Source organism: Humulus lupulus, chromosome 9 (genome assembly GCF_963169125.1).
Source record: "Humulus lupulus chromosome 9, drHumLupu1.1, whole genome shotgun sequence".
NCBI classification, from domain to species: domain Eukaryota; kingdom Viridiplantae; phylum Streptophyta; class Magnoliopsida; order Rosales; family Cannabaceae; genus Humulus; species Humulus lupulus.
Genome location: NC_084801.1, coordinates 133,843,839 through 133,851,058, shown reverse-complemented (window position 1 = coordinate 133,851,058; position 7,220 = coordinate 133,843,839).

Sequence of the window (7,220 nt, the reverse complement as noted above, 5' to 3'; positions counted from 1 at the left end):
ACCACCTGAACATCCACCTGCCTATGGTTATTGAACCCCAGGCTCTTGGGGTTCCACCCATGGGGGTGCTGATTGTGATCCACTTGAACCTGAGTTCATTTCCATGGATTTTCCCTCATTTCCTCATCTGTCCACGGCCGTGTGTAATAGGTTCAAGAAGTGTGCAGGTAAACGTAGGACAAGTAGAGGGCCTTCTAGGGGGTTGATATAGTCAGTCGCTCACAAACAGCCTATTTTCTCTGTCCAGGTATCAAACATGTCGAGGGAATCCTTGATGATTCTGAGGATGCGGGCATCTTGTCTACTCTTACCCGATTTAAGCTTTCCAACATGCTGAAGGCCCATCAATTGTCACCGGATCTCAGCTTCATCATTCCATCTCGCAATGACCGTGAGGGGCTTGTAGCTTTTAGCGACTCGGTAATCAAGTCTGGAGGGGTCTTATCGCTTCAACCCTTCTTTGTTAAGGAACTCAACTATTTTGGGCTGGCACCTCTCCTATTGTCTCCCAACTCTTAGGTTGTGCTTAGTAGTTTGTATGTGTTATACAAGCAAGTGCACTCTCGGGGGCCCTCCATGAGTGAGGTCCCTCATCTGTACACTCTTACGGCGAACCCAACAACCCCTGGCTTCTATCAGCCTTAGAAAGTTGCGACTCTCACAGGGTACCCCCTCGTAGAGGGTTCTATTTCCAATAGGGGTTCATGGAAGAGAGATTTTTTCTTCACCAACAGTGTATGTACTCAACATACGCGTTTTAACACATCAAGTAAGATTTTTCTACCTGGATATATGCATATAATTTTTTTCTACCCCCTCCTTAGGTTTTCCTAACTATACTTATTACTTTTTCTTGACCATAGGTCTTGAAGGGGTCGTCGGTACCACCTTAAGTCCGGTAGCCTGCGATCACGTGGCAGAGATCCTGGTTGTGCTCGCTTCGTGCAAACAGACCAACAACCTTTTCATTGAGGGAAATCTTTATTCATACAAGTTGTTGTCTCTAGATGAAGCCATTTCCTTGTGCTCCATCTCATCCAAGTCAACCATCCCGAGGGTAATAGACAATGATGAAGATGATGAAGATTATCACTACTCTAAGGGTGACCAGATGGATACGAAAGATGAGGTCAAGGTGGAGTCTGATAACTATTCATGTCTACGATCCTTGGCTAACGGGGCTGGGGATGTTGCCGATGATGAACATATTGATGGTGTCACTTCTTGGATCCCACCGCTAGTGGTGGGTGGCAAGTTTGCTTTCAACGCCCATGCTCCTACTCTTCCTATCCCGAAGAGGAATTTTGTCCAGCATTCTTTTGATGATGCCCTTCCACCCTTGGGGGTGCATTTGGGGCAGTCGTCTTTAGGTTCCTCACTTCATAAAGAGGTGACTCTGCGCCCCTCTGCTCCTTGTGCCTCTATGGACGGATCAGGACCTTCCTGATCCCCTTCCTTCTCTAAACATGCATTGACAGGTATACATCTCTCCTCCCCGCCGAGCTCATACTTCTGCTTCCCAGGGTCATCCTTTGGCGAGCCAGTATAGAGAAGCCATAAGCCATTACATGGGTAATATTTCTGAAGGTGAGTGGGAGTCTATGATGTTCCAGATGCCGAGTTGGGTGAGACTTATATGCGAGCCTCTATGCAGGTGCTTATCAAAACACTTAATGTATGTTTTTCAGTTTTGATATTGCCTGACCACTGATGTTTTGTTTAATTTCATTATTTTTACTTAAGATTCCATCTTAGGTCATTGTTTTGTCGCCTCGAGCCCCTCATCCACGTAACAGTTACAGCTTGAGCTTGAGGGTGCAATGAAGAACTTCCCCATTGCCGAGGCAGCAAAAGATGGTTTGACTGCATAGGTGAGGGACTTGGAAGGCCAACTTGCTCAGGCGGTTCGCCAGAGGGATGCTACACTGGCCAAGCCTGCTTTGACCTCTCACTCCAATACCATGCTCGAAGCCACTCTTCATACCCTGAATAAGAAGATTAACGCTCTTGAGGCTGAGCTAGTAAATGCTGAGAATGGTATAGTCGGGCGGACATTGCACGCCATGTGGAGGACCAATCATGATGTCAACTTGTCTCCCTTTGGGGATTGTGCGACTGAGAAGATTGCTGAATGGAAAGGTCGTGGTGGAAACCCATAGGCCCCTCTCCAAGGCTTACTTATATATATTGTTGTTGTGTAACCCTCTATGTTGTTTTCTTTTAGATGGAAATCCTTATAAGTCTTTAATAATATGTGGGACTCTTGATTTCTAAGTCCTTGCTTATTTTTTATATCAACTACGAGGATGCACTAACCCTCTAAGCCTTTGTCATTCTCTTTTAGTCATGCGTAAGGGACTTTGATAAGTCCCTCTTTTTCTGATGAATTCCTTATGTCTTCCTTGTGCTTATGATGATAGTCTTTTTGGTGCACCTTGACTATACTTGTAAGGACACATTAACCCTTTGGGTTCTTGGCATCCTTTTATATTCTTTGTGCGCACTTGGTTTTTTGTGTGAGAAGCATCCTTCTCGTCATTATGCATAGTATTATTTTTACAAGGATCCCCTTTAGGAACCTTTTTGGCTAGACGACTTGGTGGCCGCTATAGGCTTATTAGTGGATGATTTCATTGAGGCCTTACCCTTCTAGGAGGTATTAGCCTTTATTATGACTTTGTCCTCGTGAAATCTTTTGACTTGTTTTAAAAAGAGTCTCTTGTCGGACACTATTTTGGCTAGACGGCCTGGTGGCCACTCTAGGCTTATTGGTGGACGTCCTCCTTAAGGCCTTACATCTCGTGGAGGTATTAGCCTATCATGAGGTTATCCTTATGGAATCTTTTGGCTCCCGTGGCATCCATAAGGGTAGCTAATCCTTATGAATCCAGGAGATGCTCTAGGCTTATTAGCGGATGTCATCATTGAGACCGTACCCCTCATGGAGGTGTCTAGCCTTTGTCGCGAGGTTATCCTCGTAGAACCTTTTGGCTCCCTTGACATCCATAAGGGTAGCTAACCCTCATGAACTTAAGAGTAGCCTTGCAAGGTTTTTTTTTTTTTGCGATATATATGCTACCTATCCTACCTCCAAGTGCTTGGTGGGGTTCATTCCATTGAGCACTTTGATCATTTCATTCGCCACATAAATTTTGACAATGTGTTCATATTTGTTATATAAGCGCATGCATATAGAAGTAATTTAATATGCGAGATAGAAACATTTTCATTGATAGCAAGTATACTAAAAAGCACATATGGCAACATTGCAACTACTATGAGGTTATCTGAGCAACCTCTATGATTTTTAACTACTGAAATTAACATAACGCGAACAAACAAGGTACATATATTCTTGCAGTAGATGCGAAAGTCTTAATTGTAATATTCATTGAGAAGTTCTGCATCCTATGCGAAAGTCTTAATTGTAATATTAATTGTAAACTCTTATGATCGATGTATATCTCGTACTTCTCTCCATACGGATAATGTCGCCACACTTTCAGTGCGAATACCACTATTGCCAATTCCAGATCATGGGTAGGGTACCGCTGCTCGTACTCCTTCAGCTGTCGTCATGCATAAGAGAAAACCTTCTCTTTCTGCATCAACACGCATCCCGAACCCATCCTCGATGCGTCATAATATACCACAAACTTTCCTCCGACCGAAGGAAGACTCAACACAGGTGTCGTAATAAGTCGTCACTTCTATTCCTGGAAGCTACTTTCACAATTGTCTGACCAGACAAACTTTATATTCTTTCGTGTCAACTCTATCATTGGTGCAGCAATCTTCGAAAACCCTTCCACAAACTTCCTGTAATAACCCACTAACCCGTGGAAGCTCCTAACCTCTGAGGTGTTCCTTTGCCTCGACCAATCTCTCACTGCCTCCACCTTAATCCCATCCTCACCAACAATATTTCCAAGGAATGTCACTTCTGGAAGACAAAACTCACTCTTCTTAAACTTGGCATATAACCGGTGCTCTCTCAATCTCTGCAAGACCTGTCGGAGATGTTGCTCATGTTCTGCCTCTAACCTGGAGTACACTAGGATGTCATCAATGAAAACAATCACAAACTGATCCAAGAAGTCCTTGAACACTGTGATCATTAGGTCCATGAATGTTGTTGGCACATTGGTTAAACAAAACGACATGACCAGAAACTCATAATGCCCATACCTCATTCGAAAGGCCATCTTCGGTATATCCTCATCCTTGATCCTCAACTAGTGATAAAAAGATTGAAGATCAATCTTTGAGAACACCGTCTCTCCCTGCAACTGATCAAACAAGTCATCAATCCTTTGTAAGGGGTACCTATTCCTGATGGTCAACTTTTTCTACTCCCTGTAGTCTATACACATCCTCATAGTTCCGTCCTTCTTCTTCACAAACAAAACAAGAGCACCCCATGGCATGTAGCTAAGCCTGATAAACCCAAATCAAGAAGCTCCTGTAACTGTATCATAAATTCTTTCAGTTTCGCCAGAACCATCCTATATGGTGCCCTTGACACTGGCTCTATCCCAGGCACTAACTCGATGACGAACTGAACCTCCTTGTGCGGCGACAGTGCTGGTAAATCCTCAGGGAACACATACAAGAACTCACAAACTAATCAGGTCTTTCTTGGACTTGCTGGAAAAACTCCCTGTAATAGGTCTCTAGCTCTCAATGCCGATATCATGGGTATGCGGGGTCCATGTACTGCACCCATGAAAACAAAGGGATCATCTCCCTCAGGCTGAAAAGTCACCATCTTCATCCTGCAATCAATGGTAGTCCCATATCTGACCAGCCAATCCATTGCAAGAATCGTGTCAAAATCCTCCATACCTAACTCGATCAAGTTCACTGATAGTTCCCTACCATCAACCATCATTAGCAGTGCAATAATCCATCTCCTAGACATCACCAGTTCCCCTGTAGGCAGTATAGTCCCCAACCCCGCAGTATAATACTCGCTAGGTCTATACAATCTATCAATTACCTTACTAGAAACAAATGAATGTGTAGAACTAGAGTCAATCAATACAATAAAAGGATAGCCAATGCTAGAAAGCTGACCTGTCACCACCGAGGGACTAGCCTCGGCCTCTTCCTGCGTCAAGGTGAACAATCGAGTCGGATTCAAGCTGTCAACCTTCCCTGCTTCCTCTTTCTTCACTGTTGGGTATTCCTTCTTGAGGTGTCCCACCACCCCGCACACATAACAGGCTATCGCCCAAAATTCCCCTGGATGGCGTCTTCTACACCTCGTTAACTCTAGGTAGCTTCTCCATGTCTCACCGCCTCCCTAGCAGCCACCCTGAGCACCCCGACCCCTCCTATCAAGACCAACGGTGGTCAAAGTTTCAGGGGTCTTCCTCTTCTAATCACTGGGGCCTCCGCCCCTACTGGACCCTGAATATGGAGGCAATTCCCTATGAACCTCCAATCTCGCAGCGTTTTCCCTCTAAATCTTATTCTCTGCTTTTGCAGTGGTAAGAGCCTTCTCAATGGTTGTGCATAAGTCCTTCCCCCAGGTACCGTTGTAATTCTCACATCTCGGGCTATCATAACATTAAGCCCTTTAATAAATCTGTCCTGTCTGGCTGAATGAGTAAGCACTAGTTCTGGTTTGAACTTTGCAAGCCTTCAAACTTCAGGGCATACTTTATAACTGTCATATTGCCCTGCACTAACCCCACGAACTCATTCACCTTCGTTGCCCGGACAACAACATTATAGTACTTCTGGTGGAACTAGTCTCTAAATCCATCCTAAGTCAGAGTAGAAATATCCCTGGTCTGTGATGCCACTTTCCACCAAATGCAAACATCCTCTCTCAGCATATAGGTGGCACAAGCCACCTTGCCATTACATTCCACCCTCATAAAATCTAGGATAGAATTTATCATATTCAGCCACTGTTTGGCCTTCAGTGGATCCGGTCCCTCCTCAAAGTTTTAAGGATGCTGCCTCCTGAATCGCTCATAAAAGGGCTCCCAGTTGTTCCCAATTTTAGGTGCCTGAACAATTGGTGCCACAACAGGTGGCAAAATAGGTGCAACATTCCCTGACGGAGCCTGTTGTCTCGGAAGACGGATCTGCTCTTCTTGACTCTGTAACCGAGCTTGCATGTCAGCAAGTATCTGCTGCCAGTTCTTAGGGACTGGCGGAGGGTTTTGGCCCTAGTCATCATCTCTATCCTAAGACCCTATGCTGGCTAGTCATATATATTTCCTTGGACACATAGCTATCCCAGCTTATCTACAATCAACGACTCGACGGTCAAATGACAGGGTAACAAATATTTCCATGATCCATTGTTGGAACTCAACCAACCACAAGCAATCAAGATGCAAATAATCATTCAAATATTCACTCAAAGGCAACAACAATGCTAATAAGCATGCCTCATTATCATCCACAATAGTCAAGGGCAAGGCCCTATCAGTATCTCATGCTCCCTATTAATCACGTAGTAAAGCATTTATATTTCATTCGAGTACTTAAGAATATAATCACATGTATACAATTACCGAACCCTGAATCGAACTCATCTTTAGCGGCGAGTGTACATGTCTAGCCAGTCTTTAGGAACCCTTAAACCTAGACGGCTCTGATACCAAGTTGTAACGCCCTGGATAACCAAGACCATTACACTGTGTATTTGAAATAGTGCAAGACTTGCTAATCAAGTCATTTGAATAAAAAATGTTATCCTAAAGTCATCATCAAGTTAGGGTTAAAATATTTTTTTATCATAAACGGTGAATTTCCATTAAAATAGATGTTTGATACATGGGATCCCAAAAACAGGGTTTAAAAGACAATTTACAAACTCTCAAAAGTTATATACAATTAGTGGCCACTCTAATGGAAAAATACAAGTTTAGGCTTCTGTTCCAATACTTTCCCTCGGCCGTGGTGGACAAGCAGCTAACAGTGTACACCTCATCCCCAGAGCTCTCTAACTCATGATTGATCCACATTACCGTTTCCCTTACCTGCACCACGTAGCACTCGTGAGCCCAGGCCTAGCAAGAAAACCATAATAGTATAGCATAATCATTGGTGATAATTAATCATTTGCAAGACAGATAACCAGACATTCAGTAAGCCATAGTTGTTGGGAATTGTGCCCTAAAAGCATAAGTAGCAGCATTTTTTTATGAAATAAATAAATAAATTGAAATTTTTATGCATATATTTTATGGACTATATTA